Source organism: Callithrix jacchus, chromosome 2 (assembly GCF_049354715.1).
Source record: "Callithrix jacchus isolate 240 chromosome 2, calJac240_pri, whole genome shotgun sequence".
NCBI classification, from domain to species: Eukaryota; Metazoa; Chordata; class Mammalia; order Primates; family Cebidae; genus Callithrix; species Callithrix jacchus.
The window spans coordinates 17469746-17483327 of NC_133503.1; positions in this window are offsets into that span (position 1 = coordinate 17469746).

Consider the following 13582-nt stretch of genomic DNA (forward strand, 5'->3'; position numbering starts at 1 on the left):
TTGGCTCACTGCAACCTCCACCTCCTGGGTTCAAGCGATTCTCCTGTCTCAGCCTCCTGAGTAGCTGGGATTGCAGGTGCACGCTGCCACACCCAGCTAATTTTTTGTATTTTAGCAGAGACAGGCTTTCACCATCTTGCCCAGGCTGGTCTCGGACTCCTGATCTCAGGCAATCCACCCACCTTGGCCTCCCAAAGTGCTAGGATTATAGGCATGAGCCATGGCCTGACCTATTACTTATCTTTGAGACAGGAAAGCAAGACCCTGTCTTAAAAATAAATAATAAACATGTAGGTTTTACCATGAATCAGGTATGGCGAGACCAACAGATCGTGCAACAAGCGCCACTGAAGACACAGTTTGTTACTGTTGGAAATAGAAGTTGGAAACAGATGCTCGGTGCTGCAAAGAAAAGTTAGCACTGAGACAAAGGATCTTTCAGCAACACAGTTTTTACTTCCTGGGCTGCAGAAAGGGCACTCTCACTAGCCATCTTGCCACGAGGGTACCAAAAACAAAGGAAAACACACATATTTATCCCTTACCCATTTGGGGTCGTCCTTACTGCTGTTTCTGATCTCCATTGGCTGGAGCCAGACCTCACAATCTAAACTAAAACCTGATTGGCTAATAACTTAAAACTTTTCTAAACAGGTAAAAGTAATGGAGAGCTGGGACATGCCTGTGAGCACGTCCAGCACAGATACCTTGGTTAAAGTACAAGGATATAGAATGTACTACGTGCCTGTAACCATGTCTAATAGCTACATAGGATAGGGCTTAACAAAGATATTAGCACACTTATAATTTAACAAGAAAGGAAACTTGAAAAAGGAACTTTTCAACTTCCCACAGTTACTCACAGATCCCAAAAGGAGGGGAGCACATCAAACAGGCAGGCCATTTGGGGAAGCACCAGGCTTGGTCAGGAAGGAGTGATGGAAGAGCACGGGCAGGAGCCTTTGTCATGATTTCCCAGGAAGGAGTGGGCAGGGTATGGTAAACAGATTTAGGAATTGCTCGTTGAGCAATTTAATCAGGTTCTGGGAGTGTAGAGGTTGACCTGATAATACAGAAAGCCTTGGCTCCTAAACTCCACCCTCAAGCCGGAACCTCAGCCCTAAGTCAAAACAGCTGACCCCGTGTTTCCACTCTCCTCCAACACGCCCCCCCCCCCCGCAAATAATTGCCATTTTGGCCCACCTCACCCCTCTCCTGTGCCCATAAAAAGCCTTCAGCTGGTCAGGCGCGGTGGCTCATGCCTGTAATCCCAACACTTCGGGAGGCCAAGGCAGGCGGATCACCTGAAGTTGGGAGTTTGAGACCAGCCTTGCCAACATGGTGAAACCTGTCTTTACTAAAAATAGAAAAATTAGCCGGGTGTAGTGGCTGGCTCCTGTAATCCCAGCTACTTAGTAGGCTAAGGCAGGAGAATCGCTTGAACCCGGGAGGCGAAGGTTGCAGTGAGCAGATTGTGCCACTGCACTCCAGCCTGGGAGACAGAGCGAGACTCTGAAGAAAAAACAAAAAAAGACTTCAGCTGGCTGATGCAAGTGATTAGAGATGCAAGCAGCTGAGCGTCAGAGTCGACAGGTAGATGAGGCTAACTTCAGATGGAGCAGCTTCAGGGAAGATCACTTTCTTCCGCTGAGAGCCACATCCATCACCCAATAAAATCCTCTGCATACGCTATCCTTCAACCTGTATTGGTGACCTGATTCTTCCTGGACATGGAACAAGACCCTGGTGCCGAGAGGGCAGGGGCATGGACGCTGCTGCAGGGTTTGCACAGAGCCTGCTCCCACCGGAGGGAAAGGACTGGCCGGTTCCAGCGTTCGTTCCCTCCGGTTTCTGCGCTTGCTAGCTTGCACGCTCCTTCTCTTGAGGAGTGGCCAGGGGCGGGCTGAGTGAAACAACCCATTCCAGTTCCCACCCACGAAGGGGGTTAAGGTCAAGGGAACTATCCCATCTCACTGAGATGTCTGGTGCCTGGCCCTGGGGTGATTAGGATGGGGGAATATTGGCCTGTAATCTGGTAGCCCCATAGAGGGGGTGGAGGGGGTGAGCTGGGATTGCTTGGTTTGCATATGAAAGGCACTCTTAAAAGCCCCTGTGTTACTTTCTCTAGGAATTGACTAGCTCTGGGAGGGACAGTCCCTCCAGGATCAGAAAGGCCCCAGATGTGCAAGCAGACTTTTTATTTTAACAGAAATAACTGCTGGGCGTGGTGGCTCAGGTCTGTAATCCCAGCACTCGGGGAGGCCGAGGCGGGTGGATCATCTGAGGTAGGGAGTTCAAGACCAGCCTGACCAACATGAAGAAACGCTGTGTATACTAAAAATATAAAAATTAGCCGGGTGTGGTGGCGCATGTCTGTAATCCTAGCTGCTTGGGATGCGGAGGCACGAGAATTGCTTGAACCTGAGAGGCAGAGATTGCAGTGAGCCAAGATTGTGCCAGACATGGTGGTTTATGTCTGTAATCCCAGCTACTCAGGAGGCTGAGGCAGGAAAATCACTTGAACCCGAAGGCAGAGGTTGTGGTGAGCTGAGATCATGCCATTGCACTCCAGCCTGGGCATCAAGAGTGAGACTCTGTCTCAAAATAAAAAAAAGAAAGAAAGAACTAAAAAGAGATGCTTGATATACATTCACATGTGACTTCTCCATGTGGCCTGGACTTCCTTACAACATGGCTCGCTCCTAAGGCAAGTGTCTCAAGAGACAGAAATAGCCAGGTGGGAGACGTGTTGCCTTTTATGACCTAGCCTTGGAGGCTGCGCATCGTCATTCCTGCCATATTCTTTGGTCAGAAGCGTTTGAACCAGAGGGACTCCATCTTGTATAGGGGCTGGGTGAAATGAGGCTGAGACCTACTGGGCTGCATTCCCAGGTGTTTAGGCATTCTAAGTCACAGGATGAGATAGGAGGTCAGCTTAAGATGCAGGACACAAAGACCCTGATGGTAAAACATGTGATAAAGAAGCCTACCAAAACCCACCAAAACCAGGATGGTGAGGAAAGTGACCTTTGGTCGTCCTCACTGCTTACGTTAATTATAATATATTAGCATATTAAAAGACACTCCCACTGGCGTCACAACATTTGCCAATGACATGGCAATGTCAAGAAGTTACCCTATATAGTCTATAAAGGGGAGAAACCGTTAGTTCTGGGAATTGATCATCCTTTCCTGGAAAACTCATGAGTAATCCACTCCTTGTTCAGCATATAATCAAGAAATAACTAGGCTGGTCGCGGTGGCTCACGCCTGTAATCCCAACACTTTAGGAGGCTGAATCAGCTGCATCACCTGAGTCAGGGGTTCAAGACCAGCCTGACCAACATGGTGAAACCCTGTCTATACTAAAAATATAAAAATTAGCCGGGTGTGGTGGCGTATGTCTGTAATCCTAGCTGCTTGGGATGCAGAGGCACGAGAATTGCTTGAACCTGAGAAGCAGAGGTTGCAGTGAGTGGAGATCTTGCCACTGCACTCCAGACTGGGTGACAGAGCAAGACTCCATATCAAAAAAAAGAAAGAAAAGAAAGAACGAACCATAAAAATAGCCAATCAAAAATGAAAAAAATAAAAAGAAGGAAAAATAAAATAGCCAACCAGCAGCCCTTGGTGATGCTCTGGCTATGGAGTAGACATTCTATTAATTATTTACTTTCTTAATAAACTTTCACTTTACTCTATGGACTCCCCCTGAATTCTTTTTTTGCACGGAGTCCAAGAACCCTCTCTTGGGGTCTACATCAGACCTTTCTGGTAACACTTTTACTCAAGGTGGCTAAAAAGGTCCTCCCAGTTTCAAGGGGAGGGAATGTAGACCCCATTCTCTCACACCTGATAGAGGTACATCCACTCCTCTTATAGCAAGAAGAGTGTATGCAATGGAATCTGTGTACTGAGGTGGCTAACTTCAGAAATAAATTGCAATCAGTTGGCTGGGTGTGGTGGCTCACACTTATAATCCCACCACTTTGGGTGGGCAGATCACAAGGTCAGGAGTTTGAGACCAGCCTGACCAACATGGTGAAACCCCGTCTCTACTAAAAATACAAAAAATTAGCTGGGCATGGTGGTGAGTGTCTGTAATTCCAGCTACTCAGGAGGCTGAAGCAAGAGAATCACTTGAACGTGGGAGGCAGAGGTTGCAGTGAGCTGAGATTGCAACATTGCTCTCCAGCCTGGGCAACAGAACGAGACTCTGTCTCAAAAAAAAAAAAGGCCGGGCGCGGTGGCTCAAGCCTGTAATCCCAGCACTTTGGGAGGCCGAGGCGGGTGGATCACGAGGTCAACAGATCGAGACCATCCTGGTCAACATAGTGAAACCCCGTCTCTACTAAAAATTACAAAAAATTAGCTGGGCACGGTGGCGCGTGCCTGTAATCCCAGCTACTCAGGAGGCTGAGGCAGGAGAATTGCCTGAACCCAGGGGGCGGAGGTTGCGGTGAGCCGAGATTGCACCATTGCACTCCAGCCTGGGTAACAAGAGCGAAACTCCGTCTCAAAAAAAAAAAAAAAAAAAAGAAGAAGAAAAAGAAATTACAATCAGTCATAAACTCCATCATGCAGAAATTAACACTGTTAGTATGTTCTCCATATCCTGGTTTCACATATTTTAATTAATTGTTCTGATTTATTTATTTATTTGGAGCAGATTCTCGATTTGTCACCCAGGCTGGAATGCAGCGGCGCAATCTCGGCTCGCTGCAACCTGTCTCCCAAGTTCAAGTGATTCTCCTGCCTCAGCTTCCCCAATAGCTGGGACTATAGGCGTCTACCACCACGCCCAGCTAATTTTGGTATTTAGAGATGGGGTTTCGCCAGATTGGCCAGGCTGGTCTCGAACTCCTGACCTCAGGCGATTCACCTGCTTCAGCCTCCCAAAGTGCTGGAATTGCAAGCATGAGCCACTGCTCCTGGCCTTGATTTATTTTTTATTTTGTTCTTTTAGTTCACAAATAAAAATTGTGTATATGTATCATGTATAGTGTGATGTTTTGAAATGTATATACACGGTGGAATGGCCCAATTGAGCTAATTAACATTTGCATTATCTCACTTATGTACCATATTTTGTCGTGTGAACCAAAAGTATCTGAGACAGGTTTCAATCAATTTAGAAAGTTTATTTTGCCAAGGTTAAGGATGTGCCCATAACACAGCCTCAGGAGGTCCTGACAACATGTACCCAAGATGGCTGGGGTACAGCTTGGATTTATACATTTTAGGGAGATATAAGACATCAGTCAATATGTGTAAGATGGACAGTGGTTCAATCTAGAATGGTGGGACAAGGAGGGGTGCTTCCAGGACACAAGTAGATCAGAGACAAACAGTTGCTTTTTTTTTTTTTTTTTTAAAAGATGGAGTTCCACTTTTGTCGCCCAGGCTGGAGTGCAGTGAAGCAATCTCCGCTCACTGCAACCTCTGCCTCCTGGGTTCAAGCGATTCTCCTGCCTCAGCCTCCCGAGTAGCTGGGATTATAGGTTCCTGCCACCACACCTGGCTATTTTTCTGCATTTTTTGGTAGAGACGGGGTTTCACAATGTTGGCCAGGCTGGTCTCAAACTCCTGTCTTCAAGTGATCCACCTGCCCCTGCCTCCCCAAGTGCTGAGATTACAGATGTGAGCCAGCACGCCCAGCCTCAGTTGCATTCTTTTGAGTCTTTGATCAGTCGTTCACCGGATATGCAATTTACATGTGAGAGTGCGGTAGAGGAATAGTCATTTTTGCTTCAGACTGGCTTAGGGAATGTGCATTTTTATTAATACATACTAGGGCAGAGGAAGCAATCTGATATGCATTTGTCTTCGATGGGCAGAGGGATGACTTTGTGTTCTGTCCTTTGTCCCTCGTCTGTGAAGGTCAGCTATCAATTTACATTGCCAGGGTGAAATTCAACAGAACTGTTTTAGTGTAAAGATCTTGAAGCCCACAAGGTATTTTCTTATGGACAAATTGTGAGGGAGGTATGTAGCTTTTTTTTGGTTTGTTTGTTTTTAAATCTTTTTAGCTATCTTATTTAGGAATAAAATGGGAAGCAGGTTTACCTGATGCAGTCCCCAGATTGACTTTTCCCTTTGGCTTAGTGATTTGGGGGTCCCAAGATTTATTTTTCTTTCACAGTGGTGAGATTGCACATCTTTTAAAAAACATCTTGGCCAGTGCAGTGGCTCACATCTGTCATTCCAACACTTTGTGAGGCTGAGTCAGGAGGATCACCTGAACCCAGCAGTTTGAGATCAGTCTGGGCAACATAGCTAGGCCCCCATCTCTACAAACAAAAAAATTTAATTGGGTGTGGTGGCGCATGTCTGTGGTCTCAGCTACTCAGGAGCCGAGGCGAGAGGATTGCTTGAGCTCAGTGGCTTTGATTGCGTCACTGCACTCCAGCCTGCGTGACAGAGTGAGATCCTATCTCTGAAAAAACAAAGTGGACGGACATAATGATGTCCACCTCACAGAGTGGCGGTGGTGCGTTTACTTCTCTCTGCAGATTGTATGATTTGTTCACACATCTTTCTTCGTCCTCATCGCAGACATGGCTGCTTACCACCTGGAGAAGAGCATCCTATCCTGACCCCTGGACGTTGGACTTAGCCATGTGATTTGTTGCTTTTTTGTTTTGTTTTGTTTTTGAGGCAGAGTTTCGCTCTTGTTGCCTGGGCTGGAGTACAATGGCACTATCTTGATTTACTGCAGCCTCCACCTCATGGGTTCATGCAGTTCTCCTGCCTCAGCCTCCTGAGTAGTTGGGATTACAGGCATGCACCACCACGCTCAGCTAATTTTATATTTTTAGTAGAGAAGGGGTTTCTCCATGTTGGTCAGCCTGGTCTCAAACTCCCGACCTCAGGTGATCTGCGCACCTCAGCCTCCCAAAGTGCTGTGAACCACCACACCCAGCCTATTTTGTTTTTTGAGACAAGGTCTTGCTCTGTCACCTGGGCTAGAGTAGAGTGATGCAATCACAACTCATTGCAGCCTCCACCTCCCAGGCTCAACTGATCCTCCTACCTCAGCCTCCCGAGTAGCTGGGGCTACAGGTGTACACCACCACTTCTGGCTAATTTCTGTATTTGTTGTAGAGACAGGGTTTCACCATGTTGCCTAGGTTGGTCTTGAACTTCTGAACTCAAGTAATCCAACTTCCTTGGCCTCCCAAAGTGCTGGGATTATAGGCATGAGCCACTGCACCTAGCCATGTGATTTGTTTTGGTTGATGAAATGTCGGTGGATATAACATTAGAAGATGCTTTAGGTAAACTTGTGGCTTGGCCCCTTGCATCTGCCAGCTATCATGAGAAGACTGTGCCCTGGTAAGTGCTGCTACCAGAATACGAAGGCATGTGGAGCAGATCTGAGTCCAAACCTTGCCAATTCAAACCCAGCTCTCTAGAGCCACAGGCAACCTGCAGAGCTTACCCACTCTCCATTTTTCAAAATAAACTTTGAAATTTTAGAATGTTTTCAGATTTGGAGGAAAGATGATGAACCTTGTTGGAAGTAGAAAATTTCCTTTTTAAAGTTTCCTTTGTTGTTAAAAAAATAAGTGTGCTAATAACTTTGTTAAGCCCTATCCTATGTAGCTGTTAGACATGCCATGCTTACAGGCACGTAGTATGTTCTATGTCCTTGTACTTTAACCAAGATATCTGTGCTGGATGTGCTCACAGGCATGTCCCAGCTCTCCATTGCTTTTACCTGTTTAGAAAAGTATCAAGTTATTAGCCAATCAGGTTTTAGTTTACATTGTGATGTCTGGCTTCAGCCAATGGAGATCAGACACAGCAGTAAGGATGACCCCAAATGTGTAAGGGATAAATTTGTGTGTTTTCCTTTGCTCATTGTACTCTCATGGCACGATGGCTAGTGAGAGTGCCCTTCCTGCAGCCAGGAAGTAAAAACTGCCTTGCTGAAGGATCCTTTGCCTCGGTGCTAATTTTTCTTTGTGGCATGGAGCATCTATTTCCAACAAACCTCAAAAATGATGCCAAGGGAAAGAATGTAGACACAAAAGGTCACATATTCTATGACTCTACTTATATGAAATATCCACAAGAGTTGTAACCACAGAGACAGAAAGTGGATTGGTGGTTGCTGGGACCCAGGGGCAGGAGGGAATGGGGTGTGCCTGCCTAGCTGGCATGGTCTCTCCTTTGAAGTCTCACTCTTTCACCCAGGCTGGGGTGCAGTGGTATGATCTTGGCTCACTGCAACCTCCACTACTCGGATTCAAGCGATTCTCATGCCTCAGCCTCCCAAGTAGCTGGGACTACAGGTGCACACCACCACATCCAGCTAATTTTTGTATTTTTAGTAGAGACAGGGTTTCACCATGCTGGCCAGGCTGGTCTTGAACTCCTGACCTCAAGTTATCTGCCCACCTCTGCCTCCCAAAGTTCTGGGGTTACAGGTGTGAGCCACTGAGCCTGGCCAACAATATTTTAAAACTAGACAGTGGTGATGATTGCATAACACTGTGAATGTCCTAAATTCCACAGAATTATACACTTTAAAATAGTTATTTAAAATGCTCTGTTCATCAGAGTGTAAGTTCCTTGAGGGTTCCTGCTCAGCTCTGTAACTCCCTGTACCCTGTACATTATCAGTGATGAGAGGACCTACATTGTTGGGTGAAAATTGCTCCTCATAAGACACAGGAAGAAAAATAATTGCTGAGTTTGGGCTGGGTGTGGTGGCTCACACCTATAATCTAAGCACTTTGGGAAGCCAAGGCGGGAAAATCAACTCGAGCCCAGGAGTTTGAGACCAGCCTGGGCAACACAGGGAGACCCGTCTGTAAAAAAAAAAAAAATTTATTAGCCATGCGTGGTGGTGCATACCTGTAGTCTAAGCTACTCGGGGGGTTGAGGCAGGAGGATCACTTGAGCCTGGGAGGTTGAGGCTGCAGAGAGCTATGATGGTGCCACTGCATTCCAGCCTGGGCAACAGCGTGAGACCCCATCTCAATAAAAGAACAAACAAGGCCGGGCGCAGTGGCTCACGTCTATAATCCCAGCACTTTGGGAGGCCGAGGCAGGTGGATCACAAGGTCAAGAGATCAAGACCATCCTGGTCAACATGGTGAAACCCCGTCTCTACTAAAAATACAAAAATTATCTGGGCATGGTGGTGCGCGCCTGTAGTCCCAGCCACTCGGGAGGCTGAGAAAGGAGAATTGCTTGAATCCGAATGGTGGAGGTTGCAGTGAGCCAAGATCATAACACTGCACCCCAGACTGGTTAACAAGAGCGAAACTCCATCTCAAAAAAAGAAAGAAAAGAACAAACAAACAAAAACACAAACAATTGCTGAGTTTGGGGCTTATGAGTTTACAAAGAATGGGCAAACCCAAAGCACTGCTATTTTTTTGAGACAGAGTCTTGCTCTGTCACCCAGACTGGAGTGCAGTGGTACGATCTTGACTCACTGCAGCTTCCACCTCCTGGGTTCATGCAATTCTCCCACCTCAGCCTCCCATGTAGCTGGGACTACAGGTGTGTGCCACCATGCCCAGCTAATTTTTAAATTTTTAGTAGAGTCGGGGTTTCACCATGTTAGCCAGGCTGGTCTCAAACTCCTGATCTCAAGTGGTCCTCCTGCCTTGGCCTCCCAAAGTGCTGGGATTACAGGCATGAGCCGTAAGCACTGCTATTTATAGGTGTGGAGGGCCTGAAGAAGGGAATGGAAGTATTAAATCACTTGTTCTGCCAGCCCCATCTAGGGATACAGGATGTAGCAGTCTGGAAAGGAAAGGTTGGGATCTAATGCTCCCCAGGTACCTCCTAAGGCCTGCCTCCTCTCTCCCCTGGGCTCTGAAAGATCCCAGTCTCTTTGCCCCTGGATGGCCATTTCTTGGGCACCAAATGTTGGACCTTAACCAGATCCTTTCCCTCTGGGCTCAAGTCTTTTCCTGGAGTCAGTTCCAGGATTCTGTCCCTCTCTGGTGGCCAAGCAGGACAGCTCAACCCTCCATTTTTGCCCAGTGGATTTCCAAAGATACTTAACCCGACAGTTCAAAACCTGTCCAGGACCCAGGCTCCAGGATATGGAGATAAATACAGCTTTGGACTTTCCCTGGAGGGAGGGGGTGACAGTGGAAGGAAATCTATTCCATTCCTTCATCTACTCATTTAACAAATATTTATTGAGCACCTGCTAGGTGCCAAGTATAACAGTAAACAAGACACATGAAGCCCTTGCCTTCCAAGAACACAAATTCTAGTGTATGTTGAATACATAAGCAAGTACGCTGACATGGTGATAAAGTCTGTGAATTAAATAAAACAGGTGGCCAGGTGTGGTGGCTTACACCTGTGAGCCCAGTGCTTTAGGAACCGAGATGGGAGGATCACTGAAGGCCAGGAGTTTGAAACCAGTCTGGGAAACACAGGGAGACCCCAATCTCTACAAAAAATAAAAATAAAAAAAATAGCCAGACATGTAGTCCCTACTGCTCAGGAGACTGAGGTGGGAGGATCACCTGAGCCTGGAAAGCAAAGGATGCAGTGAGCTGTGATCATACCACTGCATTACAGCCTGGGCAGCAGAGCAAGACTCTCTCTCTTTCTCTTTCTCTCTCTCTGTTGTATGTGTGTGTTTATATATATAATTTACATATATATATATATATATATATATAAATTTAACAGATAATAAAATAGAGAACGACTCAGGGGTGATAGTCAAGAGGTGATCAGAAGACAGGAAGGGAGATGAGTCTTTGCACTGGGTAGGGGCCCAGCATGAAAACACAGAGGGGAGGCTGTGGGGTCAGGGAGATCAAAAGAGAAAAGGTCTCAGAGAAGGGAGATGACCTCAGTGTGCATGAAAAAAGAAGTTCCGAGCGGCTGGAGTGCCAAGGCCACGGAAGAGAGTTGCTGGAGCAGGGTTTTGCAAGCCCTACTTTATTCTAAGTGCAAAAGGAAAAGTCCTTAGAGGGTTATAGGTGGAGGAGTAATAACATCTGGCTTATGTTTATGGAACATAGTGTGATTAATGTGGGCTTGCTTAATAAAAAGGTAACAAAATCAGACTGTGGGAGCATAGAAGAGGGCATGTAGCCAAGACTAGGGGACAGGAAGATCTTCCCAGATAAGGGGTATTAGTTATCCATTGCTGCATAACGAACTACTCTGAAAACTTAGTAGCTGAGATCAATAATAAACATTTATCAGCTGGTGGAGTGGCTCATGCCTGTCATCCCAGCACTTTGGGAGGCAGAAGTGGGCAGATCAGCTGAGGTCAGGAGTTCGAGACCTGCCTGGCCAATATGGCAAAACCCCATCTCTACTAAAAATACAAAATTAGCCGGGTGTGGTGGCATGCGCCTGTAATCCCAGATACTTGGAAGGCTGAGGCAGGAGGATCACTTGAACCTCGGAGGTAGAGGTTGCAGTGAGCCGAGAGCGTGCCATTACACTCTAGTCTGGACAACAGAGTGAGCCTTCATCTCAAAAAACAAAAACAAAAACAAAAAAACATTTATCATCTCATAGTCTTTGAGGGTTGGGAATTTGGGAGTAGCTTTGCTGCAGGGAGGGGGAGATATTTTGGCTCAGAGTTCTTCATTGGAGTCCAGTTAGGATGTCAGTCACCTAAAGTCTCCTGGGGCTGGAGGACTCACACGATGACATGGCTGACATCGGTGGCGAGTTGGCCTGGCTGTTGGTGGATGCCTTAGCTTCTCGCCATATGGACCCCTGTAGAGCTGCTTGAGTGTCCTCCCAACATGGCAGCTGGCTGACCTCAGAGCCAGTGCTCTAAGAGAGAGCAAGGGCAGAAGCCCTTGCTTCTTTCATTATCACGTTCCGGCAGTCATAATATCATTTTGGCAACATCTTACTGGTTACACAAGTCAGCCCTATTCAACCTGGACCTACAGAGGAGTGTGAAAACGAAGAGGTGGGAATCACTGGGGCCCATCTTGGAGTTTGGCTTGTCTAAGTCTCAGAGGATGAGTACAAATTAGCCAGGAAATGAAGGCTGCTGTTATGGTCTGAATTTTGTGCCCCTAAAATTCACGTGTTAAAGCCCCGACCCCTCACACCTCAGAATGTGACTATACTTGGAGACAAGGCCTTTAAAGAGATGATTAAGTTAAAATGAGGCTGTTAGGATGGTCCCTAGTCTAATCTGACTGGTGTCCTTATAAGAAGAGGAGATTGGGCCAGGAGTGGTGATGGTTCATGCCTGTAATCCCAGCACTTTGGGAGGCCAAGGTGGGAGGATCACCTGAAGTCAGGAGTTCAATACCAGCCTGGCCAACATGGTGAAACCCCATCTCTACTAAAAATACAAAAAATTAGCTGACGTGGTGGCAGGCGCCTGTAATCCCAGCTACTCGGGAGGCTAAGGCAGGAGAATCACTTGAACCCAGGAGGTGGAGGTTGCAGTGAGCCCAGATGGCGCCACTGTACTCCAGCCTGGGTGACAGAGCAAAACTCTTCTCAAAAAAAAAAAAAAAAAAAAAAAAGAGGAGATTGAACACACAGAGAGACAGCCAGGAGGTGCACACTCAGAAGAAAGGCCATGTGGGGACACAGCCAGAATGTGGCCATCTGCAAATCAAGGAGAGAGGCCTCTGAAGAAGCTGAACCTGCTGACAGCTTGACCTTGGACTTCCAGCCTCCAAACTGCAAGACAATTCATTTCTGTTTTTCAAGCCACCCAATCTGCCATTTTGTTGTAGCAGCCAGGGCAATCTCATACAGTTGGGAAACGTGTTTCAAGGTCAAGGGACTGGCCTGAGCAAAGATATAGAGGTGTGAAACATCATTTTCATACAAAGATATATATATATCAGCATTACTAGATCCAGAAGGAATTCACAAAATTTTTCTATAGAGGGCCAGATAATATTTTAGACATTTGGGGCTGTAAAATCTTGGTTGCAGGAAAGCAGTCATAGATAATATCTAAATAAATGAGGGTAGCTGTGTTTGAATAAAACTTTATTTACAACGACAGAAGGCAGCCCAGATCTGGCCCATGGGTTGTAGTTATCTTACCCCTGTGGAGGAAGGGTGTGGGAGTGTGGGCGATGGGCCAGGGCAGGGTGAGGAATATTTCAGGAGGAAAACCCTGGCCAGAACCCAGGCTCTTCTTCAGCTCTGACCATTTTGTCTCTTCATGTGTTCCTGAATTGAAATATGCAAGCATGTCATTCCTTTCAAGCATCCCGTCCCAGGGCAGGTAATGAGGTTGGGGTGTTTACAGAGGGTCCTGTATTCCTGGCTCAGTTCTTGGCTCCACCTCCAGCAGCCTGACCTCTCTGCACCACTATTTTCTGGTCTGAAAAACGGGAATATTACCAAACAAAAGGGTTCCGTGCTTGCTGTGCTAGAAGCCAATCTTGGCCAGGTGCAACAGCTCACGTCTGTAATCCCAGCACTTTGGGAGGCAGAGGTGCATGGATTACCTGATGTCAGGAGTTCAAAACCAGCCTGGCCAACACGACGAAACCCCGTCTCTATTAAAAATACAAAAATTAGCTGGGCATGGTGGCAGGTGCTTCTAATCCCAGCTACTCAGGAGGCTGAGGCAGGAGAATTACTTGAACCT